The 15,148-nt window shown below is 48.2% G+C and overlaps 1 non-coding gene and 1 pseudogene across 1 annotated transcript; both read left to right on the top strand.

Moving 5' to 3' along the window:
- The first annotated feature begins 171 nt into the window (after positions 1-171).
- LOC149573725 (5.8S ribosomal RNA) lies at positions 172-325 on the top strand. Its single transcript, XR_016361223.1, has one exon. It is a non-coding gene; the product is annotated as a 5.8S ribosomal RNA (ribosomal RNA).
- Positions 326-549: 224 nt separating this feature from the next.
- Positions 550-2,835, top strand: LOC149573724 (25S ribosomal RNA; annotated as a pseudogene).
- Positions 2,836-15,148: the final 12,313 nt, after the last annotated feature.

The following is a 15,148-nucleotide window of genomic DNA, read 5'->3' as shown; positions in this document are numbered from 1 at the left end:
CCGCTAACACGACTCTCCCATGCATTGGCTCCCATTGGGTGCTCGGGGTTTGGGATGTGTCAACCACCCAACACACGGGTGCATCGCGCACCTTAGAAATCCAAAGAATGAAGCGCGAGCCAGTGCCTTGCATGCTTGGGTCACCGAAAGACAAAAGAAAAACAAAATCATGACTCTCGGCAATGGATATCTCGGCTCTCGCCATGATGAAGAATGTAGCAAAATGCAATACTTAGTGTGAATTGTAGAATCCCGTGAATCATCAAGTCTTTGAATGCAAGTTGCACCCAAGGCCTCGGCCAAGGGCACGTCTGGATGGGTGTCGCACTACAAAATTTTGCCCTCCCCAGTGAGGAGCGGAGATGGCCGTCCGCATCCACAAGTGGTGTGCGGTTGGTTGAAATGAGCACGGGGTCAGTCGATCCATTGCGACGAGCAGTGGCTTGCAAAGGCCGGCATTGGTTTGCGCTGATCGAACAATTCCTCACGAGGAACTTTATTCTGGGCTCAGCGGCCCGCCGCAGTGCGGGCATTGCTGCATCTCTATCGCGTCCCCAAGTCCAGCGCGAGTACTCGCTGAGTTTAAGCATATCAATAAGTGGAGGAAAAGAAACTTACCAGGATTCCCCTAGTAACGGCGAGCGAACTGGGAAGAGCCCAACATGAAAATCGACGACCGCGCCTGTCGAATTGTAGTCTGTAGAAGTGTCCTCAGTGATGGACTAGGCCCAAGTCCCCTGGAAGGGGGCACCAGAGAGGGTGAGAGAACTATTAGGCTCGGACCCTGTCGCACCATGAGGCACTGTCGGCGAGTTGGGTTGTTTGGGAATGCAGCCCTAATCGGGTGGTAAATTCTGTCCAAGGCTAAATACAGGCGAGAGACCGATAGTGAACAAGTACCGCAAGGGAAAGATGAAAAGGACTTTGAAAAGAGAGTTAAAGAGTGCTTAAAATTGCCGAGAGGGAAGCGGATGGAGGCTGGCGATGTGCCCTGGTCAGATGCAGAATGGTGTGAGCCGGTCCACCGCTCGATTCGGGGGACATACCAGCGCGGGCTGTCGCGACGGCACAACCGTGACCTTCTTGGTCACACAAATACTTTCATCACAATGGTCGAGGAGTGAAGTGCAAGCCTTTACAGCGGGATCTCAGGTTGGGAAACATGGACCAAGGAGTCTAACATGTGTGCGAGTTGGCGGGTTGGGAAAACATGCAAGGCGCAAGGAACCTAACTGGCGAGATCCTCTCTCGGGGGGTGCACCTCCGACCGACCCTGATCTTCTATGAAGGGTTTGAGTGCGACCACACCTATTGGGACTCGAAAGATGGTGAACTATGCCTGAGTAGGGCGAAGCCAGAGGAAACTCTGGTGGAGGCCCACAGTGATACTGACGTGCAAATCATTCATCTGACTTGGTATAGGAGCGAAAGACTAATCAAACCGTCTAGTAGCTGGTTTCCTCTGAAGTTTCCCTCAGGATAGCTGGAGTTCACGTGCAAGTTTTATCGGGTAAATAAAATGATTAGAGGCATCGGGGGCATAACGCCCTTGACCTATTCTCAAACTTTAAATAGGTAAGTCAGCGCAGCTGCTCTGTTGAGCCATGCCACAGAATCGCGAGCTCCAAGTGGGCCATTTTTGGTAAGCAGAACCGGCGATGCAGGATGAATCAAAAGCTGAGTTATGGTGCCAAATTGCACGCTAACCCAGATCCCACAAAGGGTGTTGGTTGATTAAGACAGCAGGACAGTGGTCATGGAAGTCGAAATCCGCTAAGGAGTGTGTAACAACTCACCTGCCGAATCAACTAGCCCCGAAAATGGATGGCGCTGAAGCGCGCAACCTATACTCGGTCGTCGGGGCAAGTGCCAAGCTCCGACGAGTAGGAGGACACAGGGGTTGTTGCGAAACCTTGGGCATGAGCCTAGGTGGACCGGCCCCTGGTGCAGATCTTGGTGGTAGTAGCAAATATTCAAATGAGAACTTTGAAGATTGAAGTGGGGAAAGGTTCCATGTGAACAGCACTTGGACATGGGTTAGTCGATCCTAAGAGATGGGGAAACCCAGTTTCAAGGGTGCACTTTGCGCGATCATCGAAAGGGAATCAACTTAATATTCTCGAACAGGGACGTGGCATTGGGTGGCAATGTTAGGAAATCTAGAGACGTCGGCGAGGGCCCCGGGAAGAGTTATCTTTTCTTTTTAACAGCCTGCCCACCCTGAAATCGGTTCAACCGGAGATAGGGTCCAGCGGTTGGAAGAGCAACGCACGTCCCACAGTGTCTGGTGCGCCTTTGGCAGCCCTTGAAAATCTAGAGGACTGAGTACCGTTCACGCTCGATCGTACTCATAACTGCATCAGGTCTCCAAGGTGAACAGCCTCTGGTCAATAGAACAATGTAGGTAAGGGAAGTCGGCAAAATGGATCCGTAACTTCGGGAAAAGGATAGTAATTCAACTTAGTACGAGAGGAACCATTGATTCACACATTTGGTCATCACGCTTGGTTGAAAAGCCAGTGGTGCAAAGCTACCGTGTGTCGGATTATGACTGAATGCCTTTAAGTTAGAATCCATGCTAGATGCGGCACATATCTCTCTCCGGCTGCATCGTGACCTGCAGTAGGGGTGCTCTTGCACTCCTAGGGGCCCGTGTCATTGGCCATCTCTGATCAGCACACTAGCCCATTGGAGCAACCTTGGATATTAATTTCAAGCAGTCGGTGAGAAGAATCTTTTGCAGACAACTTAAATAAGCGACAGGGTATTGTAAGTGGTAGAGTGGCCTTGCTACCACGATCCACTGAGATTCAGCCCTCTGTCGCCTCGATTCGTAAAACCTTTTTCAACTCTGAGGCGGGTGGGGTTTGTAATTTGTGTAAGGGTGAGAAAATCTCCCAAGTGCCAAATTTTGGGGGGGGGTGGGGTTTGCAAGGTTTTTTCTTGCGAGCTCGTAACAATCTCTTAGGTGCCAAATTCTTGGTGGGTGCGGTTTGCAATTTGTGTGAGTGCGAGAAAATCTTCCAAGTGCCAAATTTTAGGCAGGTGGGGTTTGCAATTTTTTGTGAGGGTGGGAAAACTCTCCCAAGTGCCAAATTTCAAGCAGGTGGGGATTTGTGAAAATTTTCGCGAGGGCGAAGAAATCTCCCAAGTGCCAAATTCCCGGCGGGTGGGGTTTTGCAATTTCTGTCGGGGCAAAAAAATCTCCCAAGTGCCACATTCCGGGCTGGTGGGGTTTTGTGAAAATTTCCGCGAGGGTGAAAATATCTCCCAAGTGCCAAATTCCCGGTGAGTGGGGTTTAAAATTTTCATGAGGGCGTAAAAATCTCCTAGGTGCCAAATTCCTGGTGGGTGGGGTTTGCAATTTCTGCCAGGCAGAAAAATCTGCCGAGTGCCAAATTCCTGGCGGGAGGGAGGGGTTTTGTAGAAATTTCTACCAGGGCAGAAAAATCTCCCGAGTGCCAAATTTCGGTTGAGTGGGGTTTTGTAAAATTTCCACGAGGGGGAAAAAAATCTCCCGAGTTTGCAATTTCTGTGAGGGCAGAAAAATCTTCCAAGTCCAAATTATGGGTGGGCGGGGTTTCGTAATTTCCAAGTACCAAATTCTGAGCGGGTGGGGTTTGTAAATTCCGCGAGGGCAGAAAAATCTTCCAAGTCCAAATTTCGAGCAGGTGGGGTTTGTAAATTTTTGTGAGGGAAAAAAAATCTTTCGACTGCAAATTCCAGGCGGGTCCCCAGGTTTTGTAATTTTTGCGAGGGCAGACAACTCATGTATGTGATCCAAAATCGGTCAACTTATTTTTTTGGTTAACGCCCAAATTTTTGAATTCAAATCGAGTTGGCTACCCCGACTCGAATCGTCTTCGAATTTTTTGCACAACCCATGTCACCGTGCTCGACTTGATTCTAAGTGCCCTGAGTCATGTACGTGGTCCAAAAGAGGTCAACTTTTTTTTTTTTGGGGTTAATGCCCAAATTTTTCAACTCAAACCATGTCGGCAACCCCGACACGAATCGCCCCAACTACCCAAACCCCGACTCGAATCGCGTCGAGCCTTAACTACCTCCAATTTTTTCGCACGACTCATGTCACCGTGCTCGACATGATTCTAAGTGCGCTGAGTCATGTGCGTGATCCAAAGGCGGTCAACTCTTTTTTTGGGTTAACACCCAAAGTTTTCAACCCAAATTATGTCAGCAACCCTGACTCGTATCACCTCGAGCCTTAACCGCCTCCAGTTTTTCGCAGGACTCATGTCACCGTGCCCAACTTGGTGGCTCAAGTCATTTACATGAATCAAAAGTGGGTAACTTCTTCCTTCTTTGGTTAACACCAAAAGATTTCAACCTGAATCATGTCAGCAACCCTGACTCAAATTGCCTCGAGCCTTAATCGCCTGCAATTTTTTCAAACCACTCATGTCACCGTGCTTGACTTGATTCTATGCGCCCCAAGTTATGTACGTGATCCAAAAGTGATTAACTCTTTTTTTGGCTAACGGCCAAAGTTTTCAAATCGACTCAGCTACCCCGACTCGAATTGCCTCGAGCCTTAACTGCCTCCATTTTTTTTTTCACTCGACTCATGTAACTGCACTCGCCTTGATTCTGAGTGGCCCGAGTCACTTACCTGATCCAAAACCGGGTAACTTTTTCTTTTTTCTTTTTTTCGTCAAGTCCCAAAGTTTTGAACTTGGATAGAGTCGGATGCCCCAACTTGAGTCATCTCCAAATTTTTCACATGACTCATGTAACTTGTTTTTTTTTTTTTTGTAAAGCCCAAAATTTAGCACTTTTTGCTGTACAGGGCCTCCCATGATTTTTTTTTTTTTCCCCTAGTCGACCCAGGCGTGCGATCCTAGCTGGGGACTGCAAGTCGATTCTATAAGTTTGCTTGCCAATTTTGCTAGCCAGGTCGGCTCACCAAGTCATCTAACCATGTGGTCTTTGCTAAATCAAGAATTGACTCTTTAAGTCCGCTAACAGCTCGTCAAGCCGGCTCACCAAGATGACTTACCGTCTCGCCTCACCAGGTCGCTTCTTCTTTAAGACTGCTCACCATGTCGGCTCCCCAAGTCAGCTCACCGAGTTGACTATTCAAGTTGCCTCACCAAGTCGACCCCTTAAGTTCGCTCACCAAGTCAGCTCCCTAAGTTACCTCACCAAGTCAAATCACCTAGTCATTTTACCACCTTGCCCCAGCAAGTGTGCTTGCCAAGTTGCCCCACCGAGTTGCTTCTCTAAGCCCACTCACCATGTTAGCTCACCAAGTCGGTTGTTCAAGTACGTTGCCAAGTTAACTCTTTAAGTTTTCTCACCAGGTCAGCCCGCCCAAGTCGCCTCTTTAAGTTCACTCACCAGGTCGGCCCACCCAAGTCACATCAGTGAGCTAACTCGCTGAGTCACCTCATGAAATTGACTCTTTAAGTGCACTCACCAAGTTAGCTCACCAAGTCAACTCACCATCTCACCTCGATAAGTTGGCTTGCCGAGTTACCCCACCAAGTCATCGCCTCTTTAAGCCTGACTCACCAAGTCGACTAATCAAGTAGGCCCACCAAGTCACCTCAAGGATAGCTCCTCACCATGAGTCACCTCACCATTTGACTCAATGAGTCACCTCACCATGTTGACTCTTTGAGCCTGCTCACCAGGTCGCCTCACCAAGTCGACTCGAGTATGTTGCCAAGTTGGCTCTTTAAGTTCACTCGCCAGGTTGACTCGCCAAGTTAGCTCACCATGTCATCTCAACAAACCAACTTGCTGAGTCACCTCACCACATTGGCTATCTAATTCCACACGCCAAGTTGCCCCACCAACTTGCCCTATTGGGCCCACTCACCACCTCGCCCCGTTAGGCCCACTCTCACCAAGTTGACTCTTTAAGTCTGCTCATCAAGTTGAGCCATCAAGTACTCTCACCAAGTCGACTCTTTGAGTCCGTTCATCAAGTCACCCCACCAAGTACTCTAACCAAGTCAATTCTTCAAGTGTGTTCATCAAGTCACCCCACCAAGTACTCTCACCAAGTCGACTCTTTAAGTCCTTTCATCAAGTCACCCCACCAAGTACTCTCACCAAGTCAACTCTTTAGGTTTGCTCATAGAGTCACCCCACCAAGTCAACCCTTCAAGTGCATTCATCAAGTCACCCCACCAAGTCGACTCTTTAAGTTCATTCATCAAGTCACCCCACCAAGTCAGCCCACAAATTACTCTCACCAAGTCGACTCTTTAAGTTTGTTCATCAGGTCACCCCGCCAGGTCGGCCCACCAAGTGGACTCTTTAAGTTCGTTCATGAAGTCACTCTGCCAAGTCGGCCCACAAGGTCGACTCTTTAAGTTTGTTTCATCAAGTCGCCCCACCAAGTACTCTCACCAAGTTGACTCTTTAAGTTTGCCCATTAAGTCACCCCACCAGGTCAACCTACCAAGTACTCTCACCAAGTCGACTCTTTAGGTTTTTTCATCAAGTCACCCCACCAAGTACTCTCACAAAGTTGACTCTCTAAGTTCATTCATCAAGTCGCTCTGCCAGGTCGGCACACCAAGTACTCTCACCAAGTCGACCCTTCAAGTTCGGTCATCAAGTCACCTAGCCAGGTCGGCCCACCAAGTACTCTCACAAAGTTGAGTCTTTAGGTTCGTTCATCAATTCACCCCGCCAGCTCGGCCCACCAAGTTCTCTCACTAGGTCAACTCTTTAAGTTCATTTATCAAGTCACCCTACCAATTTGACCCACCAAGTACTCTCACACATTCAACTCTCTAAGTTCATTCATCAAGTCACCTTGCTAGGTCAGCCAACCAAGTACTCTCACCAAGTTGACTCTTTAAGTCCGTCCATAAAGTCACCCCACCAGGTCAGCCCACCAAGTCGACTCTTTAAGTCTATTCATCAGTTCACCCTACCAAGTACTCTCACCAAGTCGACTCTTTGAGTCCGTTCATCAAGTCACCCCACCAAGTACTCTAACCAAGTCGATTCTTCAAGTGCATTCATCAAGTCACACCACCAAGTCGACTCTTTAAGTCCTTTCATCAAGTCACCCCACCAAGCCGACTCTTCAAGTCCGTTCATCAAGTCACCAGAACAACTACTCTCACCAAGTCGACTCTATAAGTCCATTCATCAAGTCACCCCACTAGGTCGGCCAACCAAGTTGACTCTTTAAGTCCGTTCATCAGTTCACCCTGCCAAGTACTCTCACCAAGTCAACTCCTTAGGTCCGTTCATCAAGTAACCCTGCCAAGTCGACCCTTTAAGTCTGTTCATCAAGTTGCCCCACCAAGTACTCTCACTAAGTTGACTCTTTAAGTCCTTTCATCAAGTCACCCCACCAAGTTGACTCTTTAAGTCTATTCATTAAGTCACCAGAACAAGTACTCTAACCAAGTCGACTCTTTAAGTCCGTCCATAAAGTCACCCCACCAGGTCGGCCCACCAAGTCGACTCTTTAAGTCTATTCATCAGTTCACCCTGCCAAGTACTCTCACCAAGTTGACTCTTTGAGTTCGTTCATCAAGTCGCTCCACCAAGTACTCTAACCAAGTTGATTCTTCAAGTGCATTCATCAAGTCACCCCACCAAGTACTCTCACCAAGTCAACTCTTTAGGTTCGTTCATGAATTCACCGCGCCAACTCGGCCCACCAAATTCTCTCACCAGGTCGACTCTTTAAGTTCGTTCATCAAGTCACCCCGCCAGTTCGACCCACCAACTACTCTCACAAAGTTGACTCTCTAGGTTTGTTCATCAAGTCACCCTGCCAGGTCAGCCCACCAAGTCACCCTGCTAGTTTGACCCACCAAGTCAACTCTTTAAGTTTGTTCATCAAGTCACCTGGCCAAGTTAGCCCACCAAGTTGACTCTTTAAGTTCGTTCATCAAGTCACGTGACCAGGTCAGCCCACCGAGTACTCTCACCAAGTCGACTCTTTAAGTTTGTTCATCAAGTCACCCAGACAGGTCGGCCCACCAAGTCACCAAGTACTCTCACCAAGTCGACTCTCTAAGTTCGTTCATCAAGTCACCCTGCTAGGTCGGCCCACCAAGTCAAATATTTAAGTTTGTTCATCAAGTCACCCCACCAAGTACTCTAACCAAGTCGATTCTTCAAGTGCATTCATCAAGTCACCCGACCAAGTACTCTCACCAAGTCGACTCTTTAACGATGTTCATCAAGTCACCCCACCAAGTCGACTCTTTAAGTCAGTTCACGAAGTCACCCAACAAGGTCAGCCCACCAAGTACTCTCACCAAGTCGACTCTCTAAGTCTGTTCATCAAGTCAGCCCACCAAGTCGACTCTTTAAGTCCATTCATGAGGTCACCCCACTAGGTCGGCCCACCAAGTCGACTCTTTAAGTCTATTCATCAGTTCACCCTGCCAAGTACTCTCACCAAGTTCACTCTTTAAGTCTGCTCATTAAGTCGGGCCACCAAGTACTCTCACCAAGTAGACTCTTTGAGTCCTTTAATCATGTCACCCCACCAAGTACTCTCACCAAGTCAACTCTTTAGGTTTGTTCATAGAGTCACCCCACCAAGTTGACCCTTCAAGTGCGTTCATCAAGTCACCCCACCAAGTCGACTCTTTAAGTTCATTCATCAAGTCACCCTGCCAGGTCAGCCCACAAATTACTCTCACCAAGTCGACTCTTTAAGTTTGTTCATCAAGTCACCCCGCCATGTTGGCCCACCAAGTGGACTCTTTAAGTTCATTCATGAAGTCACTCTGCCAAGTCGGCCCACCAAGTCAACTCTTTAAGTTCATTCATCAAGTCACCCCGCCAGGTCAGCCCACCAACTACTCTCACCAAGTCGACTCTTTAAGTTTGCTCACCAAGTCACCCCGCTAGGTCGGCCCACCAAGTACTCTCACCAGGTCGACTCTTTAGGTTTGTTCATCAAGTCACCCCACCAAGTACTCTCACCAAGTCGACTCTTTAAGTTCGTTCATCAAGTCACTCTGCCAGGTCAGCCCACCAAGTACTCTCACCAAGTCGACCCTTTAAGTTCGATCATCAAGTCACCCTGCCAGGTTGGCCCACCAAGTACTCTCACAAAGTTGACTCTTTAGGTTTGTTCATCAATTCACCCCACCAGCTCGGCCCACCAAGTTCTCTCACCAAGTCGACTCTTTAAGTTCATTCATCAAGTCACCCCGCCAGTTCAACCCACCAAGTACTCTCACAAAGTCGACTCTCTATGTTCGTTCATCAAGTCACCCCACTAGTTTGACCCAAGTGACTAGGTCAGCCCACCGAGTACTCTCACCAAGTCGACTCTTTAAGTTTGTTCATCAAGTCACCCGGCCAGGTCGGCCCACCAAGTCACCAAGTACTCTCACCAAGTCGACTCTCTAAGTTCATTCATCAAGTCACCCCGCCAGGTCGGCCCACCAAGTCAAATCTTTAAGTTCTTTCATCAAGTCACCCCATCAAGTACTCTAACCTAGTCGATTCTTCAAGTGTGTTCATCAAGTCACCCAATGAAGTACTCTCACCAAGTCGACTCTTTAACTATGTTCATCAAGTCACCCCACCAAGTACTCTCACCAGGTCAACTCTTTAGGTCAGTTCATAAAGTCACCCCACTGAGTCAACTCTTCAAGTGCGTTCATCAAGTCACCCCACCAAGTACTCTAACCAATTCGACTCTTTAAGTCTATTCATCAAGTCACCACACCAAGTACTCTCACCAAGTCAACTCTTTAGGATCATTCATCAAGTCACCTCGCCAAGTTGACCCTTGAAGTTCGTTCGTCAAGTCACCCCACCAAGTCGACTCTTTAAGTCCGTTCACGAAGTCACCCAACCAGGTCGGCCCACCAAGTCGACTCTATAAGTCTGTTCATTAGGTCACCCCACCAAGTACTCTCACCAAGTCAACTCTTTAGGTCCATTCATAAAGTCACCCCAAAAAGTTGACCCTTTAAGTTCGTTCATCAAGTCACCCCACCAAGTCGACTCTTTAAGTCCTTTCATCAAGTCACCCCACCAAGCCGACTCTTTAAGTCTGTTCATCAAGTCACCAGAACAAGTACTCTCACCAAGTTGACTCTATAAGTCCGTTCATCAAGTCACCCCACCAGGTCAGCCCACCAAGTCAACTCTTTAAGTCTGTTCATCAGTTCACCTTGCCAAGTACTCTCACCAAGTCAACTCTTTAGGTCCGTTCATCAAGTCACCCCGCCAAGTCGACCCTTTAAGTCTGTTCATCAAGTACCCCCACCAAGTACTCTCACCAAGTTGACTCTTTAAGTCCTTTCATCAAGTCACCCCACCAAGTCGACTCTTCAAGTCTATTCATCAAGTCACCAGAACAAGTACTCTAACCAAGTCGACCCTTTAAGTCCGTTCATCAAGTCGCCCCACCAAGTACTCTCACCAAGTTGACTCTTTAAGTCCTTTCATCAAGTCACCCCACCAAGTCGACTCTTCAAGTCCGTTCATCAAGTCACCAGAACAAGTACTCTAACCAAGTCGACCCTTTAAGTCCGTTCATCAAGTCGCCCCACCAAGTACTCTCACCAAGTCGACTCTTTAAGTCCTTTCATCAAGTCACCCCACCAAGTCGACTCTTTAAGTCCTTTCATCAAGTCACCCCAAAAAGTCAACTCTTTAAGTCCGTTCATCAAGTCACCTAAACTAGTACAAGTACTCTCACCAAGTCGACTCTTTATGTCCGTTCATCAAGTCACCCCTCCAGTTCAGCCAACCAAGTACTCCCACCAAGTCAATTCTTTAAGTCTGTTCATTAGTTCACCCCGCCAAGTACTCTCACCAAGTGGACTCTTTAAGTTTGCTCATCAAGTTGAGCCACCAAGTACTCTCAGCAAGTCGACTCTTTGAGTCTATTCATCAAGTCACCCCACCAAGTACTCTTACCAAGTCGATTCTTCAAGTACGCTCATCAAGTCGAGCCACCAAGTACTCTCACCAAGTTGACTCTTTGAGTCTGTTCATCAAGTCACCCCATCAAGTGCTCTCACCAAGTCAACTCTTTAGGTCCGTTCATAGACTCACCCCACAAAGTTGACCCTTCAAGTGCATTCATGAAGTCACTCCACCAAGTTGACTCTTTAAGTTCATTCATCAAGTCACCCCGCCAGGTCGGCCCACCAAGTGGACTCTTTAAGTTTGTTCATGAAGTCACTCTGCCAAATCAGCCCACCAAGTCGACTCTTTAAGTTTGTTCATCAAGTAACCCCGCCAGGTCAGCCCACCAAGTACTCTCACCAAGTTGACTCTTTAAGTTTACTCACCAAGTCACCCCGCCAGGTTGGCCCATCGAGTACTCTCACCAAGTCGACTCTTTAGGTTTGTTCATCAAGTCACCCCACCAAGTACTCTCACCAAGTCGACTCTTTAAGTTTGTTCATCAAGTCGCTCTGCCAGTTGGGCCCGCCAAGTACTCTCACCAAGTCGACCCTTTAAGTTCGGTCATCAAGTCACCCTGCCAGGTCGGCCCACCAAGTACTCTCACAAAGTCGACTCTTTAGGTTCGTTTATCAATTCACCCCGCCAGCTCGGCCCACCAAGTTCTCTCACCAAGTCAACTCTTTAATTTGGTTCATCAAGTCTCCCCGCCAGTTCGACCCACCAAGTACTCTCACAAAGTCGACTCTCTAAGTTCGTTCATCAAGTCACCCTGCCGGGTCAGCCTACCAAGTACTCTCACCAAGTAACCCTGCTAGTTCGACCCACCAAGTCAACTCTTTAAGTTCGTTCATCAAGTCACCTGGCCAAGTTGGCTCACCAAGTCGACTCATTAAGTTCGTTCATCAAGTCACGTGGCTAGGTCAGCCCACCGAGTACTCTCACCAAGTCGACTCTTTAAGTTTGTTCATCAAGTCACTCCGCCAGGTCGGCCAACCAAGTCAACTCTTAAGGTTCGTTCATCAAGTCACCCCACCAAGTACTCTCACCAATTCGACTCTTTAAGTTCGCTCATCAAATCACCCCGCTATGTCTGCCCACCAAGTACTCTCACCAAGTCGACTCTTTAGGTTCATTCATCAAGTCACCCTGCCAGGTCGGCCCACCAAGTGGACTCTTTAAGTTTGTTCATCAAGTCACCCAGCCAGGTCGGCCCACCAAGTCACCAAGTACTCTCACCAAGTCAACTCTCTAAGTTCATTCATCAAGTCACCCTGCCAGGTCGGCCCACCAAGTTGACTCTTTAAGTTCATTCATCAAGTCGCCCCACCAAGTACTCTAACCAAGTCGATTCTTCAAGTGCGTTCATCAAGTCACCCGACCAAGTACTCTCACCAAGTTGACTCTTTAAGTCCTTTCATCAAGTCACCCGACCAACTTGACTCTTTAAGTCCGTTCATCAAGTCACCTGAACTAGTACAAGTACTCTCACCAAGTTGACTCTTTATGTCCATTCATCAAGTCACCCCTCCTATTCGGCCAACCAAGTACTCCCACCAAGTCGATTCTTTAAGTCCGTTCATCAGTTCACCCCGCCAAGTACTCTCACCAAGTGGACTCTTTAAGTCTGCTCATCAAGTCGAGCCACCAAGTACACTCAGCAAGTTGACTCATTGAGTTCGTTCATCAAGTCACCCCACCAAGTACTCTGACCAAGTCGATTCTTCAAGTGCGCTCATCAAGTCGAGCCACCAAGTACTCTCACCAAGTCGACTCTTTGAGTCTGTTCATCAAGTCACCCCACCAAGTGCTCTCACCAAGTCAACTCTTTAGGTCCGTTCATAGAGTCACCCCAAAAAGTTGACCCTTCAAGTGCGTTTATCAAGTCACCCCACCAAGTTGACTCTTTAATTTCGTTCATCAAGTCACCCCGCCAGGTCAGCCCACCAAGTGGACTCTTTAAGTTCATTCATGAAGTCACTCTACCAAGTTGGCCCACCAAGTCGACTCTTTAAGTTCGTTCATCAAGTCACCCTGTCAGGTCAGCCCACCAAGTACTCTCACCAAGTTAACTCTTTAAGTTTGATGACCAAGTCACCCTGCCAGGTCGGCCTACCGAGTACTCTCACCAAGTTGACTCTTTAGGTTTGTTCATCAAGTCAGCCCACCAAGTACTCTCACCAAGTTGACTCTTTAAGTTTGTTCATCAAGTTACTCCACCAGGTTGGCTCGCCAAGTACTCTCACCAAGTTGACCCTTTAAGTTCGATCATCAAGTCACCTCGCCAGGTTGGCCCACCAAGTACTCTCACAAAGTCGACTCTTTAGGTTCGTTCATCAATTCAAACCGCTAGCTCGGCCCACCAAGTTCTCTCACCAAGTCGACTATTTAAGTTCAATCATCAAGTCACCTCGCCAGTTCAACCCACCAAGTACTCTCACAAAGTTGACTCTCTAAGGTCGTTCATCAAGTCACCCTGTCGGGTCAGCCCACCAAGTACCCTCACCAAGTCACCCCGCTAATTTGACCCACCAAGTTGACTCTTTAAGTTCGTTCATCAAGTCACCCGGCCAAGTCAGCCCACCAAGTCGACTCTTTAAGTTTGTTCATCAAGACACATGACTAGGTCAGCCCATTGAGTCCTCTCACCAAGTCGACTCTTTAGGTTTGTTCATCAAGTCACCCCGCCAAGTCGACCCACCAAGTACTCTCACCAAGTCGACTCTTTAAGTTTGGTCATCAAGTCACCCTACCAGGTCGGCCCACCAAGTTGACTCTTTAAGTTCGTTCATCAAGTCACCCTGCCAGTACGGCCCACCAAGTCGACTCTTGAGTTTCATTCATCAAGTCACCCTGCCAGGTCAGCCCACCAAGTCGACTCTTTAGGTTCGTTCATCAAGTCACCACACCAAGTACTCTCACCAAGTCGACTTTTTAAGTTCGCTCATCAAATCACCCCGCTATGTTTTCCCACCAAGTACTATCACCAAGTCGACTCTTTAGGTTCATTCATCAAGTCACCTCACCAGGTCGGCCCACCAAGTGGACTCTTTAAGTTCATTCATCAAGTCACCCGGCCAGGTCGGCAAGTCACACTACCAGGTCGGCCCACCAAGTTGACTCTTTAAGTTTGTTCATCAAGTCACCCCACAAAGTACTTTAACCAAGTCAATTCTTTAAGTGCGTTCATCAAGTCACCCGACCAAGTACTCTCACCAAGTCGACTCTTTAAGTCCTTTCATCAAGTCACCCCACCAAGTCGACTCTTTAAGTCCATTCATCAAGTCACCAGAACAAGTACAAGTACTCTCACCAATTCGACTCTTTATGTCCATTCATCAAGTCACCCCACCAGTTCGGCCAACCAAGTAATCCCACCAAGTCAATTCTTTAAGTTTGTTCATCATCTCACCTTGCGAAGTACTCTCACCAAGTGGACTCTTTAAGTTTGCTCATCAAGTCGAGCCACCAAGTACTCTCAGCAAGTCGACTCTTTGAGTCCGTTCATCAAGTCTCCCCACCAAGTACTCTAACCAGGTCGATTCTTCAAGTGTGCTCATCAAGTCACCCCACCAAGTACTCTCACCAAGATGACTCTTTGAGTCTTTTCATCAAGTCACCCCACCAAGTGCTGTCACCAAGTCAACTCTTTAGGTCCATTTATAGAGTCACCCCACCAAGTCGACCCTTCAAGTGTGTTCATCAAGTCACCCCACCAAGTCGACTCTTTAAGTTAATTCATCAAGTCACCCCGCCAGGTTAGCCCACAAATTACTCTCACCATGTCGACTCTTTAAGTTCGTTCATCAAGTCACCCCGCTAGGTCGGCTCACCAAGTCGACTCTTTAAGTTCGTTCATCAAGTCACTCTGCCAAGTCGGCCCACAAGGTTGACTCTTTAAGTTCGTTCATCAAGTCACCCCGCCAGGTCAGCCCACCAAGTACTCTCACCAAGTCGACTCTTCAAATTTTCTCATCAAGTCACCCTGCCAGGTCGGCCCACCAAGTACTCTCACCAGGTCGGCCCACCAAGTACTCTCACCGGGTTGACTCTTTAGGTTTTTTCATCAAGTCACCCCACCAAGTACTCTAACAATGTCGACTCTCTAAGTTTGTTCATCAAGTCGCTCAGCTAGGTCGGCCCACCAAGTACTCTCACCAAGTTGACCCTTTAAGTTCGGTCATCAAGTCACCCGGCCAGGTTGGCCCACCAATTACTCTCACAAAGTTGACTCTTTAGGTTCGTTCATCAATTCACCCCGCCAGCT

The sequence above is a fragment of the Cupressus sempervirens genome, chromosome 2 (genome assembly GCF_028749045.1).
Source record: "Cupressus sempervirens isolate cs-2001-9-10 chromosome 2, ASM2874904v1, whole genome shotgun sequence".
Classification (NCBI taxonomy): domain Eukaryota; kingdom Viridiplantae; phylum Streptophyta; class Pinopsida; order Cupressales; family Cupressaceae; genus Cupressus; species Cupressus sempervirens.
This window is presented reverse-complemented; position numbering and strand designations above follow the sequence as displayed.